The sequence below is a fragment of the Choloepus didactylus genome (genome assembly GCF_015220235.1).
Source record: "Choloepus didactylus isolate mChoDid1 chromosome 25 unlocalized genomic scaffold, mChoDid1.pri SUPER_25_unloc2, whole genome shotgun sequence".
Lineage (NCBI taxonomy): Eukaryota > Metazoa > Chordata > Mammalia > Pilosa > Megalonychidae > Choloepus > Choloepus didactylus.
The window spans coordinates 2,573,388-2,590,573 of record NW_023637607.1 but is presented as its reverse complement, the minus strand read 5'-3'; the positions used below and the strand labels follow the sequence as shown (position 1 = coordinate 2,590,573).

General features: G+C 40.1%; 1 pseudogene; it reads left to right on the top strand.

Annotated features, from left to right (window-relative positions):
- Positions 1-14,380: 14,380 nt before the first annotated feature.
- Positions 14,381-15,273, top strand: LOC119525537 (annotated as a pseudogene).
- Positions 15,274-17,186: the final 1,913 nt, after the last annotated feature.

The window sequence follows — 17,186 nt, the reverse complement described above, 5'->3', positions numbered from 1 at the left end:
TCATGCACACTAGTCACATTGAAATGTGGCCAGTGGCTCTGGTATTGTACAGCTCAACTTTGAACAAAGATGTTTTGCAAACACAAATTTTAACTTCCACAGATACTAATATTTTCTGGGTTCCTTCTTTAAAAAATAAATAAATAAAATAAAATGAAACTGTGGCCTATTGTTTCAACTTAAATTTCAATCAAGTGTGAATCAAATTTTTATATATATAGTTCTAAAATTCCTAAGAAGTCAGGAAGGAGTTGGATCTGAAGCATAAAAGGAGAGATAGTAGAGATTGAAATCAATGAAGAATGCACAAAAATTATTTAGTTGCAATTGTGATAGGCACTGTTATGAGAAGAGACCATGTCTAAGGAGAGTGTTACAACAGGATTACAACAGGGTTCTTCTGGGTGAGGTAATATGGAGGGCCAAAGAGCACTTCCCAGAAGGATGACAATTAAATCAAGATCTGAAAGAAGAGTAGGTGCTAACACCTATATTATCCTGCCTCCATTAATCCCTCTTCCATAAGAAGGAACTTCTCCATGAGCAGCCCATGAACAACTCTCACTCATTTAAATATCTACTAAACATAATTGCTTCGGTGTATAGAAGACACATTGATTCAAACTATCCAAATCCAAGTCCTAACAATAGTTTTCTTCTAACAATGATTTTCCTTTCTTGGTTTCCCCAATCTCAATGAAAGGGACCTTGGCATTATTGATATCTCCTGGGAGCTTTCTTGTTAGAAATGCAGAATCTGGGCCCCACCACAGAACTGCTGAATCATAATCTTCATTTTAAGATCACCAGATGGTATATATGCACAAATGAGCTTGAGATGCATTAATCTAGTCCATTGGTTCTCAAACTTGACTGCACATTTGTGGCAGCCAAGGGGTTGGCACCCACACCCTCCTAATGGAAGAAGGTGGAGCCTTGAGTATGCAGTGGCCCACATGACCAGAGCACAGTTATTGAAGGTTATTAAGCCTAAATTACTGTTGGCAATGAACTTTCACGAGACTCGCTGAGGTTTCTATGTAACCAACTCTCAAGAGGCTGTTGAAACTAACTTTCACAAGACTTGGCTAAGGTTTCTTTGTAACCAAATCTCATGAGTCTCTGCTGCAATTAACTTTCAAGAGACTCAGCTGAGGTTTATTTGTGACCAAATCTAGTAAGGCTCTGCTGAACTACATAAGGCACTCCTCTTCCTCTTGTTTGCATGGATCATTGATTTCCATTTTCCAACTCACTGCCATGGTGAAAGATCCCCCTGTAAGTCCCTAATTAAAAGTCATGGGGAACTTTTTGCCTGGCAAGTTGTTTGTTCTTGAGGTTGAGTTAGACTGGAGCATTTGGATGGCCAGCCAAGAAGCCAGAGAACCACGGGATGCAGAAGGCATGAATACTGGGAAGGGAGGATTTCTGAGGGAAATCCTGGGATTGCCTGCAATGTCCATGTGGGGAGAGGTGGCTATTCTCCTAGACAAATGGGAACTGAGGGAGTATGGAGATGCTTTTAACTCCCCAACTTGACTAATGGCCCTCCTGCTTTAGACCATAGGACAAGTGGGATTTCATAAGAAAGGAAAGCCAATGGGCTGCAACAGATGTAGCCTGACCACTTTTGGAGGCCCTTCAATTAGTTGTGGAAGAGACCTTGATGGCCAAAGCAGCAGTTTGCTGCCTAAAAGAGGAATTTAAGTTAGAGAGGGATATAAGGATAGTTCAAGTAGAGTTTAAAGATGCTTTAAATGAGAGACTAAGCCAAGTAGATGAAAATTTTGAATTATTAGCATGTCATTATGCTAGGAGTAGGGGTAGGAAGTTACCTAAGTTACAAGTATACTTCTGATTGGGGTCCCAAAGTTTTGTACCCAGTGGATTTTCCATCAGGTGATGAGGATTCCAGTCTGACTGGGAGAAAGAGGATGAAGGGTGTAAATTTGTTCACCTTCTGGTCCAACATAAGATTAAATCAGAGCATACCCCAATCCAAATGGGCCCCCAGGTGGATGGGGATGGATGCTGCTAATGCAGCTGCAGCCCCATCCACACCCATTGAGTAAAAATGTTACAATGCAAGATTTTACTGCTTCTGAATTATGAGAAACTGGGACTCAGTATAGGCAAAAACCTGAAGAACTTTTATCTAATTGGCTACTGTGATTGTTGGATACCAGTGCAGATGGTGTACTCTTGGGGCATGAGATGAATAAATTGTCCTCTCTCATCCTATCCTTCTCTGTGTCAACACTTATATTTGTTAGCCCCTAAAATGGAAACAAATTCACTACTTAACTGGGTTATACTCCAGTGTAAGGAGGTGTGGTCCCATGAGGGAGATTTGCCTCATCAAAACCCTTATTGGATTACCACTGACAAACTACAAAATGTATTGAGTGGGCTAGGGATGGAGCATGAGGTTTATACATCAGGTGCCATTGGACCAGTGTAATATACCACAGAAATTAATGAGATAATTCTACATCATGCTCCAAATCAGTGGTATTGGACTTTGGTGCCCATTCTCAGCCCACTTTTAGGACAGCCCATCTCATAGGCTGCCCAAATGATTGCAAACCTGGGAGAGACAAACTACCTATGGTGAAAGGGAGCTAGAATCAGAGCTATGGGTCACATCCTGAGGGGACGTTATGGTCCAAACTGGGTGTTGCATAGACAAATGTGGAGAAATAGAATAGATGCTGGACTAAAATTGAGGATATTGATGGGCAGCCAAATGCAGTATTAGTTAAACTGTGGAGTAAGCTGCCCAGGGACCAGAGGTTTATTAAGTTTGAAACCAGGTCTCTAGAAGAGGCTGTGGTTTCTGACCAAAAGACACAGCTGATAGCATGTAAAAAGCCCCCTTCCCCCCAACCCCCACCAGCCAAGGAGGTCTAGGAGGCTTCCTTCCCCTCCAGCATATGAGGTAGGTCAAGATCCCCAAATAAGAACAATATATGCAGACAGTCGGGATCAGAGGCCACATATGGGAAATGGCTGTTAACTAGAAGTCCTACACCAACCATTGCCAGATATGGGGGCAAAAGTATTAAAGCAATGCAACAATACCTACTAATGCAGATCGGCTGGTTACCACCTGAAAAGTATCCAGTGTACAAATCTACTATTCCAGAATATATATTGGAGATTGATAATTTGCAGAATATCAATTTGCAAGCTAACTGTGGATGAATTCTGTCTCCAGTGCTAGATTGTGAAAACCATCCAAGGAGGACATGATAAGTGGTCACCAGTAAAGGTACCCTCCCCCAGATGCATGGTGGCAGTTCATCAAAATAAATTACCAAAGGGCCATCAAGAAATTACTACCACCATTAAAGAATTGGAAAAATTTGGCAGTATAACCCCTGCCCACAGCCCATTCAATAACCCAGTCTGGCCAGTAAGAAAACCTGATGGAACCTGGTGAATGACTACTGATTACAGAGAGCTTAATAAAGTAACTCTTCCTTTGTTTGCAGCTGTACCAAATATAGCTACTTTGATATAGGACATAAGTATGCAATTAGGCCAGTTTCACTTTGTGTTAGACCTTACTAATGCTATTTTTATTATTTCCTTAGACCCTCCAGCCAGTACATATTCACCTTCATGTGGGAAGGACAACAATGGACATTTACTGTGCTACCACAAGGATATCTCCATAGTCCCACTATTTGCCATGATCTAGTAGCCAAAGATTTTAAAATGTGGAAACCTCCAGCAGAAGCCACTCTTTTTCATTATATTGAGATGTTATGTTAACAAGTAATTTTCTTGCAGAATTGGAGACTGCTGCGAATGCTATACTGGCCCACCTTGAAAGCTGAGGTTGGACACTGAACCAGGACAAATTGCAAGGGCCACAGTACTGTCAAATTCATGGCTGTTTGGTCAGGAAAGACTACGACTATGCCCTCTGCTGTTGTTGATAAAGTACAAAATTATCCCACTCCACATATTCCTAAACAGCTAATGGCTTCCCTTGGTTTGTTGGGTTATTGGAGAATTTTTATACCCCATTTAGCACAAATCCTAAAACTACCCAAAAATGCCATTGTGCACTGCCATCCCCATACAGGGGTAGATAAAAGACACAACAACTAAACCACATTCATGAGAGCTCATCTGAGTACTCTGACAAAATGGAAAGCCTATTTGCTGCAAATGCAGTGTCTGTAACAACAGCCCCTTAAGCAAAAAATGCATATTCTAGGACCAGTTTCCCATGTGGAAGAACATTTGCCCCTCCCTACTGATGCCCCCAAGGTGGCTGTTTCTGTACCCACTGTCGATAGATGTGCAGTATACCAGAGTCTGCCTTTTATACTGATGGATCAGCACATGGGCAGCCCACCACCAGGATGGCAGTAGCCATGCAACCTAGTATGGACTCTATATGGCAGGAAACTGGGACTATGCAAAGCAGCCAATGGACTGAATTAAGGGCTGTATGGATGGTCATTGTTCATGAACCAGGAGATGCAATATTTGTACTGTTAACTGAGCAGCATACTGGGGCTTAACAGTGTGGCTAGCCACATGGAAGCAAGAGCAATGAACCACTGCTGGCTGCCCCTTATGGGTAAAATAAATATGGGAAGACATCTGGGCTGCCTGCCACAAGTGCAAGTTAACTGTTTGATGTTTCTGCCCATAACACTGACTCTTTATCTCACAGTATTGAAACAAATGTTTTGGCAAAAGTTTGCAGCCTGAAGCCAATATCACACGAGGCTGCTGAGTGGCTAAATAGGAAAACAGGATACCAAGGATACCAGAATCTGTAGAGGCTGGTACAGCAATTCCAGTTGCCCATTATGAAGCAACAGCTGAAAGACATAGTGAATGCCTGCCCTGCCTTCTCACTGCAATGTCTAAGAATTCTACCTCACCAACTTCGTCTCATTGGCCACAAGCAGATTCCAGTCACTAGATGGCAAGTAGACTACATTGGACCTCTTCCCTTATCTGAGGGTGCAAAATATGCCTTTACAGCCACAGACATGGCCACAGGGCTGTTACTGCCTTCCTAGTAGGAAAACCTAATTAGAGGGCTACAATATGTAGCCTAGAGAAATTAAATGCTTTCTTTGGGATCCACACACGTGTGGACAGTGATAGAGGGACACCCTTTACTGGACAATTTGCCCAAGCCTGGGCTATGAAACATGGCATCTTATGGACATTTCATTTGCCATACAGCCCCACAGCAGCAGGGTTAATTGAAAGAATGAAAGGGCTTTTGAAAGAGCAGCTAAAAGATGACAGTGGACCTGTTGGTTATATCCAACACTCACCAGCCTCAAATCATGACTTCCAGCAGCCAACCTTGTCCCCATTGGGTTGGTACCTGCTACAACCACAATGAGGTAATAAAAATAATTTGCTTTTGCCTGTGCCACAGGCATTAGAAAATGGGGAAAGTAAGGTTGATTGGTCATGGTCCTCGCTGATGCAGCCACACTGGTTGGTAATCCTAAGCCTATGGGGTACTGGGGTCACCCAAAATTTAAGCATTAAACCACAGTTTATACAAAAATATGTCACAGATTATTTATATCATTAATCCAGAATTTCCAATACCCCTGGGAGCTATATGCATGACTTTATGGACACCCATTATGCCTAGATTATCAATGGATGTAACCCCAGAAACCTCCCTGCAAATCCAGGGAGAAAAAACTATGGAATTTGAAATCCCCTCATAATACCCCTTTTCCAGGAAGTTCTGTCTACTAATGGAAATTTAGCTTGTATTCCATTAGATCAACAGGAGTTGCTTCTTATAGTTCTCCCAAAACATCTTTCTTTTCACTCTTAATGTCATAGCAAACACCTTTCTGCAATAGGCTTCTGCAGTAATCTACATGCACAATAAATCTCAATGCTAAACTACCATCTTCAAGTGCCACTGGCCTGCCTTGGACTGTGACCCCTGCAAATTGGACTGTGTGGAATATCCTGTTGACACAATTCAACATATCAGAAAACCGGGAAGAGAAAATAGAAACCAGGTCTTATCAATTATCAGTAGAATGGTATAATTCCATTTCTTGGCCATGATGGCAACTCTTTGTGAAGTTGTTATCTCTGTGTGAGGGCTGCTAATTTTCTGTTATCTCTTATACTGTTGATGTGGGATATAGATTCAAAATTTGTCCTATGGTCAATGCAAACTGCATGGGGGTGGACTGTGGCAGCCCAGGGGTGAGCACCCACCCCCTCCCTTAGGGAAAAGGGTGAAGCCTTGAGTATGTAGTGGCCCATGTGACCAGAGCACAGATAATGAAGATCATTAAATGTAAATCACTGTTGGTAATCAACTTTCACAAGACTCAACTGAGGTTTCTTTGTAACCAAATCTTGTAAGGGTCTGCTGAAATCAAGTGTCTTGAGACTCAGCTGAGACTTCTTTGTAACCAAATCTAGCGAGGCTCTGCTGAGCTATATAAGGCACTCCTCTTCCTCTTGTTTGTGCAGACCATTGACTTCCATTTCCCAACCAGCCACCATTGAGAAAGACCCTCCTGTAAGTAAGTCTGTAATTAAAATTCGTGGGGACCTTTTTGCCTAGTGTGTTCTTTGGTCTTGTGGTTGAGTCAGGCTGGAGCACATTGGAGTCACCTGGGGAGTTTGAAAAGCAAATTACTGATGTCCAGGCTCTACCGCAAATCTCAGATATAATTGGTATGGGGTGAGGCTTGGGTATCAGGATTTTTAAATCCTCTCCAGAAAATTTTATTGTTCAGCAAAGTTGCTATAGTCATGGACAATCATGGACCATCATCAATATCTAAAATAGCTGTCCATATTTGGTCTCTAGTCCCTCACCTGCTTTATTTATCCATAAAACTTACCCATCCTGAAAATATGTTATTTAGATGCTCATTATTTTCTCCCCTACTATACCATAATCTCCATGAGATCAGAGACTGTGGTATTCCCAGTGTCTAGAACTTTAACTGGCATTTAACAGGTGTTCAAATATTCTGACAGACTTCTATTTTCTGGACTTCATGTTATGAAAATTAGGGAAATTGAAAAGAACTCACAATTAAAAGTCAATATTTCTCAGAATATAAGGATTGGTATTTAGTAGAGAAAATCTAAAACAGTCTTTGAGGGAAAGTAAGAGGGAGAATTAATCTAAGAGACACCAATATTGCTGTTTTTGACAAAAGCCAGCTGAATTTAAAAACTGCATATTTTTAATGGCACCAAATTATGTGGTTGTGGAATGTTTCACCATGAGTCTTCTCACTCTTGTGGAGTCCACACACCCACCCAGAGCCCCAAATATACTAGGCTATTTTCTAATTACTTAATTGAATAAATTGTTTGCCTCATATTCTAGCTGCAGGGGGTACAATGGTAAACAAAAGGGACAAGATTATACTGAGGTGCAGAGTAAACAACTAATAAAAAAGTAAGCAAACAACAAAAAGTAAAAGGAGTGAGAAGTGCTACAAGGAAAACAAAATATAGTGATGTGATGAAGTGACTAAAGGCACAGGTGTAGAATCAATGGATATTAAACTTAATCCACACTGGTACAAAATGTGGAAAATAAGTGATAATAGCATTACATCCTGCCATCAGAAAAATTCATTTTCCCACCATTTCTATTCTCCAGAAAGTTAATAAAGCAATTTATTTAATGAGGAGGGAGACAGCCCCCAAATAATTCCCTCATGACTTTGCCTCTGGATCACCTATCCCAGGCCAGTAGGAGATGCCCTTGGGCCATGCTAGACATCTGTTCCTGTGCTTGGCTCTTTCTCACTATCCCTTTGGGTGCATGGCTTCTGTCCTTATTTGCCCTTCACTGGGAAAAGCAAATATAATAGGTTCCAAACCTTCAGAGATTCCATTGTGATGTTCTAGCCTTGCTTAGAAAGTACTGTGGTAAAGAGGTAAGGTTGTGGGGTGAGGGGTTGTTGGCAGACAAATCTTTTACTTGCATGCTTTCCTGATGCATGGGCTATAGAGGGAGGAAAAGTCTGCCCAAATCAAGTGAAAGTCCCTGGCTCTGGACAAGGATCTCCAAGCCCCACTGCACCTTATATTCTCTTACCTCCAGGTCTGCTCTCCTTTCACTTGCCTCTTAAATCTTGGGCTTCCCCAAATAACCCTTTCTCCACACACTTGACAATTTCTTTTTTATTCTATGATGGGACTTACAGGAGTGAACACTTCTACTATACATAACAATGAATGAGGCCTTGTGTATAAAGATAATTATAATATGTTGCCTTCCTGGGAGAACAAAATACACATGCAACGTGGTAGCTGTTCCCTGTGTACTCCATTTCTATACAAGGTACAGTAGGGACCCAAAAGGGGGTGGTCAGTGCTGCCTGGGAAATGAAGATTCTAGGAAAAAGTACTGAGGGATAGGACCTTTCCAAGTGGCTAAGGGAGAAAGAAAACTCCAGTTGAGGGGAACAGTAAGTGCAAAGGCCCAGAGCTATGAAACTCCCTAGGTTGTTCCTGGAATTGTAAGTAGTTCAGTATCTAATGTCAAAGGATAAATTTCAGAGATTTTATACTAAGCATGTGTCAAAGACTTTATTTAACTTATTAAAGGAAACAGCAGGATAGTAAAACTGGTGCACAGAGCATTTGAGGAACAGGGATTTATATAATCTGGAAAAGAATGCTGAAATGAGTTTTCCAAGTTAGATGCAAAAACACAGGATAATAAAACCATAATCTTTGGAGTTATCTTTTCTACCAGACAGAAATGCCCTACAGGGAAATAAAGTAGAACCTTTGGGGTAACCTTTTTAACCAAACAGAAATAATTTGCATTTCTATTGTAAAAAAAAAAATCCATTTTTAATTTATGAGTTAGCACTAACTTCACAGTCTAGTTTTCAATCAAAAAAGGGACATTCCCCCAGAGAATGAGAGAATTAGGTAGGCCTATCAGACAATTGCTTCAGTATGATATTGAAAGGACATGCAGTCATTCTTTTGCCTCACTTAAAAATCTGGGGGATTTTTTTTCTTAATATAAAGGATAGATTAGAAAACAAGAGGAAGATGGTGGAATAGGAGATGATGCTGGAGCAATAATACAGGGACCAGCTCATGAAGGGTTCTGGAGTTTGGGCTTTCTCCTGAAGAGCTAAGGAGCCACTGAATATTTTAAAAAGAAACATACAATGATAAGATTGTTAATATGCCCTCAGGGTTGGATATGCAGAATAGGTTAGAAAACTGTGTGCCTAGCTGTAGCTCAGATGAAAGGTTATGAGGACCTGAATTAAAACAGTGTTAGGTAGGAGAAAGTGTCCAGGAGCAGTTTATGTGGCCATTTTGATGTCAAGGACAATCAGACTCTTCTTAAATAACCATCTTCCTAGGTTCATTTATTTTATTAAGTATTGTAGCAGTAGCCATCCTTACTAATTTCTGACTCCACACATTATCTTCATGTCCTACTGCATGTCTGAGTGACAGCTGTTCCACTGACAAAGTTATTTCCCTGTCTTACTCTGATCCATGGAATCATAGCAATAAAAATTCTCATTTGTCATCTAGTATGACTCTATTTTTTCAGTATCTGAAAATTCTTCTGTAAGCCAGATCTTTTATTCTGAATGCCTCCACACACACATGCACACTTACAACAAAGTAGTTAAAACTAAAATCAATCCTACAATTCTTGGCTAGAGCCATCAGCAAAGCCTGTATCTCTCCCGTAAGAAAGGGAAGGAGGTACTAGCTGTTTTTCCTAATTCACAGTCAATTCATTACCTTTGCAGCTAGATCTCAAGCCTCCTGAGCATATCAATTATCATGTAGGCATTTCTTTTCCTTGTTTTCATTTCTAAATTTTTGCATCTTTTTTCCAATTTTCCCTTTCCTGTCCTCTTCCAAATACTATTCCCTTTCTTAACCTAGATAAGTTGGCTCATGATATTATCTTTTATTGAGGGCTTACTCTGTACCTGACATGCCTCAGTGAAAATCAGGGGACTGGTGAGAATGAAGGGGACATCCTGAAATTAAACCTAAAATATGAATATTTTATATTTAATATTTTATCTGATCACAAAGTAATATATGTTTATTGTGGAAAATTTTTACATGCAGAAAAAAAAAAAAACAAAAGAAAATACACACCCATAATCTCACTTCTCAGAGATATAAGGAACATGAATATTCTGGTGAATTCTTTCATACTAATAGTTCATCTTCAAATTGGTATTGTTATACATGAATTTCTGTTCTATTCTTTCCACTTAACATTTTAAAATGGGCAAAGTCTCATGCCAATATTCTCTGACTTTATTTATATAAATAAACCATAATTCTCATTCCATTTGGGTAGTTTCAAAGTTTCCACTTCCATAAATATTACACTTAGCAGTACTAAACACTAAACATTATACTCCAACAGCAATAATCTAAACATTATACCCCAACAGTAATACTGTAAACAACATACTGTAGTAGAAATAATCTATAAACATTCTACTCCATCTACAATATTTCAAATAGTAAACTGCATTAGTAGTACTCTACAGTGTACTTTGAAATATTATAAGCAGTAATGTTAACATTTTTATACCAAAATATACTTTACTCAATCTGATTACCTAATTTCCTTGATTTAAAATAGATGAGTCCCAGTGTAAATATACCTTTGGAAGGTTCTCAATACTAACTTGACCTCCAGAATAAACTCAGCCAAATTCAGTCCTTTCATAACCTCTGGGGCCAATTTCACTATTATTTCCAACATTCGATATTAACCATTTTTTTTGCTATTTCTTAATGAAAATGGCATTTAATAGCCCCCCCCCACACACACACACACACAAACATGAAGAAATGTAAGAAAAGCACAAACATGCAAGGCACAGTTTGAATGTATGGTAGGGGGTCATATTTGGTCTTTGGATTCGGGAAACCTCCAATAAAGTAGCCATATTTATGGGACATGGATCAGTATGATGATAGTAGAGTGATAACTTGGTATGACAATGAACCAAGTACCATTGTCAAACATTAAGCAGATGGAGACTTAGGAACAGAAGTTCCAAGTTCTCAAAGGAAAACACCAGAGTACTTTGTTCCTAAAATAATAATATAGGTTTATAAGCAAAAGAAGCATGCATGCAAAACAGCAACATAAAGGCTGTTTAAAGGAAGGGGAAGTGAGGGAAAGAAGGGAATGAGGGAAAAGGGGGAGTGAGGGAATGTGTGGGTTAACCTGAGTAGAGTGTCTTTGGGCAGCAACAGTTGGTTAATTAGCAAGCTGCAGGAAGAGATGTTTCTGCAAGGCCATCTGGCAACTGTCAACCAACTCCTTATGGTTGGCCTTAACTTGATTGCTACAGTTTCTCTTCTTCACAGGGGGAGAGGCCACCATCACTACCACAAAGGAACACTGATATGTCAACTTAGTTCAGTTGGCTTCTTTTTCTTCTTCATACTTACCTGGATAAAGTGGAAGCTCAAGCAAATCAAGGTGATTAGTGTAGTTATTGTTCATCCCATTACAATAATGGAAGAATCAACTACCAAATCTTCACAAAAGAAGGGGTGCAAGATGATGGCATAGAGAGGTGTGGAATTTAGTTAGTCCTCTAGAGCAACTAGTAAATAGTCTGGAACAACTGTTGGGGGACTTCCATGACTGTTCACACATCATACACCAGCCTGGAATGGGTGGAATGGCTGAGATCACAGCATAAAAACTGTAAGTAAAAACTGCAGAGCTGGTTCCCTCTCTCCCACCACCAGCACAGCAGGCTGAGCTGCAAAATTTCACTGTGGGAGAAATAAGCAGTCCCTGCCAGGAACAGAGGATATAGCTCAACCAAGCTCCAACTGTGGTTTGAATTAACAAATGTGGACTGCTGAATACAAGCTACAAGCACAGATAAACCCCTAACAAGCAGAAAAGTACCCAGACGTCACTCCCAGTGGATAGGAAGTGGAGCTGACAGAAAAAAATACAGAGGCTTTTGGAGATGCTGAGCTTAGAATACTGGAAAATGGCTGTGTCTCAAGAAAAGGATTACAGAGGACCAGGTACTATTTCTGGCTGACAGGCAAAACTGTGGAGCCAGGGACAGGCACTGAAAAGGGGCTCTCTTTCTCCCTTTTTTTCCCTCAATCTGAGTAGCTCAGTGGAGAAAGCCTCAGGTATTTTCAGTTCTCAGTGTCAACCCAGGCAAGGGTGGAGTTAACAGAGTCAGAGAGACAAAGGAGGAATTCAAGTGTAGAAGGTAACTCCCTAGGTGGTGTATCTTCCTTAAGAGGAGGGGGGCAGGGCCCAGCTCAAGTGCCTGCCCTCTCTTCAGAACTCAGACCCCAGGGCCTGGGGGAAAACAATCAAACCAGAAACAAGTTAAGCTTGGCTTCTGACACCCTGTCTCTGGCCAGGACAGGGTCTGCTGAGAATTAAAGGGACCACACCTCTTTACACCAGTGGGGAGCAATGGGCTGACAGGCATCATCTGCTGGGCACGATAGGAAAAGCATAGCATCTAAAGGCCTCACAGGAAAGTTTGTCAATCTTCTAGGACTCACCCTCAGGGAAACCTGATACTGAACACAGCCTCCTCCAGAGATCTGAGCCCATGCTGATCTGGGAAAATCTGATTGGGGTAATCAAGGAAACCAGATGCCTAGACAGCAGAAAACTACAAATCACACTAGGAAAAATGAAGATATGGTCCAGTCAAAGGAAAAAACTCACACTTCAACTGAGACACAGGAATTAAAACAACTAAAGATCTTCAAACAAATATGCTAAATCAATTAAATTCAATGAGTTCAGGGAAGATATGGCAAAAGAGATGAAGAATATAAAGAAAACAGGCAAACATAAGGAAGAATTCAAAAGTTTGAAAAAACAATTGGCAGAACCTATGGAAATGAAAGGCACAGCACAAGAGATAAAAACACAATGGAGACATACAACAGTAGATCTCAAGAGGCAGAAGAAAAGATTCATGAACCAGAGAACAGGACACCTGAAATCCTACACACAAAAGAACAGATAGGGAAAATAACAGAAAAATATGAGCAACATCTCAGGGAATTGAATGACAACATGAAATGTATGATTGTACATGTCATGCGTGTCCCAGAAGGAGAAGAGAAGGGAAAAGGGGCAGAAGCAATAACAGAGGAAATACTCACTGAAAATTTCCCATCTCTTATGAAAGATATAAAATTACAGCTCCAAGAAGTGCAGCATACCCCAAACAGAATAGATCAAAATAGACCTACACCAAGACACTTAATAATTGAATTATCAAATGTCAAACACAAAGAGAGAATCCTGAGAGCAGCAAGAGAAAAGCAATCCATCACATACAAGGGAAGCTTGATAATTCTATGAAGGATTTCTCAGTAGAAACCATGGAGGCAGGAAAGAAGTGGTATGATATGTTTAAGATACTGAAAGACAAAAAATCAAGAATTTTATATCTGGCAAAACTGTCCTTCAAACCTGAGGGAGAGTTGAAAATATTCTCAAATAAACAGACAATGAGAGAGTTTGTGAACAAGATATCTTCTCTACAGGAAATACTAAAGGGAGTGCTACAGACAGTTAGGAAAAGACAGAAGTGAGGTTTGGAGCACAATTTGGGGTTATGGTAGCACAACAATGTAAGTACACTGAACAAAGATGACTGTGAGCGTAGTTGAAAGAGGTTTAGGGGCATGTGGAACACCAGAGGGAAAGAGGGAAGATAAAGATTGGGACTTTATAACTTAGTTAAACCTACAGCAATCAATGATTGTGATAAAATGTACAAATACATTTTTACATGAGGGAGAACAAATGAATGTCAACTTTGCAAGCTGTTAAAAATTTGCTGGTATTAGGGAAAAGTACAATTAATGCAAACTAGAGTCTATAGTTAACAGTAACATTGTATTATGCTTCCTTTAGTGTTACAAAGGCAATATACCAAAGCTAAATGCCTATAAAAGGGGGATATAAGAAAGGGGTATGGGATTCTTGGCATTGGTGGTGTTGTCTCACTTTACTGTATTTTATCTTTTCTTTTGTTGCTTTTTAGCATCTTTTTTTTTCTTTTTCTTTTGTCTTTTTTTTTCTCTTCCTCTTTCTTTGTGGAAGAAATGGAAATTTCCTTACATAGATGGTGAATGTAAATGATTGTACAGGGAACCATTGATTGTTTACTTAGGATGGAGGGTATGGTGCATGAATAAAACATTCTAAAAAAACAGGCTGATGGATGAACCTTGAGCACATAATTTGAATGAATGAAATGTATGGTGTATCCATTTTGTCAGTGTTATTCTTACCTCTTTCCAGGCAATTTCCATAAGATATATGGAACCAGAAAACCAAAAAGCTATTTAAAAATTTATCCTCCTGAGACTTGCAGAAAATATGTACCTGCAGTCCCTACTATTTGGGCTGTTCATCTACATGTACCTGGTGTGTGTTATAGGTAATGTGCTCATCACCCTGGCCATCAGTTCTGACTCCCACCTCCACACAACCATGTATTTCTTCCTCTCCAGTTTGTCCTTTACTGATATTTGTTTCATCTCCACCATGGTCCCCAAGATGTTAGTGAATATTCAGACAAATAGCAAACTTATCACCTATAAAGGCTGTGTTTTTTCATGACTGCCAGTTTGGATAACTTGCTACTGATGGTAATGGCCTATGACAGATTTGTAGCCATCTGTCACCCCCTGCACTACACTGTCATCATGAACCCCCATCTCTGTGTTCTTTTGCTTCTGTTTGCTTGGTTAATCTGCTGGATATACTCTTTGCTGCAAATTTTGATAGTTTGAGGGTATCCTTTTTGCAAAATGACAGAAATCCCCCACTTCTTTTGTGAACTTGCTCAGATCCTCAAGCTCACCTGCTCTAACAATTTCATCAATGACATCTTGCTATATTTTGTAACTGGTCTGTTGGGTGTTATTCCCCTTACAGAGATCCTTTTTTCTTATGCTAGAATTATTTCCTCCATAATGAGTATTTCATCTGCAAAAGGCAAATATAAAGCCTTTTCCGCCTGTGGGTCTCACCTCTCTGTTGTCTTCTTATTCTATGGGGCAGGCCTTGGCATGTACCTCACTTCTGGGACAGCCCATCCCTCCAGAAAAGGCTCAATAGCCTCAGTGATGTACACTGTGATCACCCTCATGCTGGATTCCTTCATCTACACTCTGAGGAACAAGGACATAAAGGAAGTTCTGAGGAAACTTCAGCAGAGGAGCTTACTCTCAATGAGATAATGGAAGTTAAGGGAGACAACAGAGCACAAAATGCTGATAAATTGGGTTCCTGAATATGTAATATGAAGACAGAAAATAAATACTATTTATGACACATTAGAAGAAAATATTCCTGAACTGAAGACAACCTTGAAGCAACACATCAAAAGTTCACCATCTACCAAGGAAAATGGAGGATACCCAACTGATACCTAGATTTTCCATGATAATATACTATTTCAAGGATGTGAGCTCCTACAAGCATCAGGAGAGGAAAAAGCAGTCAGGGAATGCAGCAAGAGAAAAGAGGACAATAGCAACAACAAATGTTTACACATTAATGGCTCATCCATATCCCTCTCTGTTAAGTTATAGTTTCTAGCACCTTGTCTGCTGAACCATGCTTTTCCCTGGTGTCAGTCTGCAAACTGTGTTAACTGGACTGTTTCATAGTGATCCCCCTCTTCCCATAAAATTCTACTTGTTGAATATTACTTTGGTGGTTTTCATTGACCTAAACTGAGGACTTTCATAAACTTCCTTAGAAACTCATTGCAGTGTCTACTTTAAAGGAAAGACAATTCTGGTCTTTGTCAATTCATATGAGTCAACAGACCTGACATGAAAGTACAAAGGAATCTTTTGCTAACTTCCCTACCTGATCCATGTTTCCTCCAAATTTTTACAAGCCTGATTCCTCTCACAATTTCAGCTTCAAATCAAACTGTCAGCTCTTCAGAGAAGCCTACCCTGACTGACATCCTCCTACCCACTTCAGTTTTCAATTCCTTCATACCACTTATATTTTGAGGATAGCAGAACATAGTGGTTAGGGAGGCTTTAAGTTCAAATCCCTCTTCATCATTCACTAACAGTACAATTTTGGACAACTGACATAACTTCTCTATGCTTCCATACCGTCATTTGTAATAATGATGGCAATATCTTTCCTGAAGTGTTCTGATGGGGATTAAATGTCACACATAAGTAAGCTCAGAACAGCATATGACATAATCAGTACTCAATAAGCTCTGTCAGAGTCTATGTTGATCACATGAAGATGAAGATTGCAAGGTGCCAGTCAGGGACTCTTCTCTCCCTTTAAGCATAATTACTGTAATGGCTTGCACTGTCTTAGTGGGTAGGACAGGGATTCTTTTCCAGAACAGATTTGGAAAAACTGACTAGTGAGGGTTCACAGGACAATAGGTTGGATGGAGCTGAGTGCATCCCAACAGGCCTGACTCAGGGCACAAAGAAAGCCATATAGGACAAATGGCCCTGTTCAATGTACAGTTCCCTGAACAGCTTTAGAAACATTGGAAGCTGGAAGTCAGATTTATGGAGTCCAGTATAGAAATTTCCTAGAGCTAGAGACTAAAGATTGGATGAGGGGATGTTCACAAACCAGGACTCCCTACAACAGGGTACTGGGAAGACAAAGCACCCTTCATATTGGTTCAGCTTCATGGGAAGATTCCTTGAACTAAAAGAAAAAAAAAAGTTTTTGGTTTACTTGAGGACCACTTTTCCCTCCTGATAAGCACTGGATCTGGAAACAGGTAGATCTGTGTTAAAGTTCCAATTTTCTATTTAGCAGAACATTTACTGTTTCTCTAGGCAGCCTCAGATTTTTCACTTATAAATGAGTTAGGGGGATTACAGAAAATTGATATTAAGTGCATATGTCCTATCAAAACTGTGTGCTGCCTCAGCATCCATCTTATTCTGACCAACCCATATGCCTCAACACTGTCCTTTGGTCTAGTTAGTTTTCCAGCCCTGGAACCTAAATTCCCTAAAATTCAAAACTACTTCTGTGACCACCACCTCAAATGCTTCATCCAACTCACATCTGCAACCACTAACCATACCACCCATACCCCTCACTCAGAATTCAATACTGGCCCCAAATGATACACTAACCATCCACA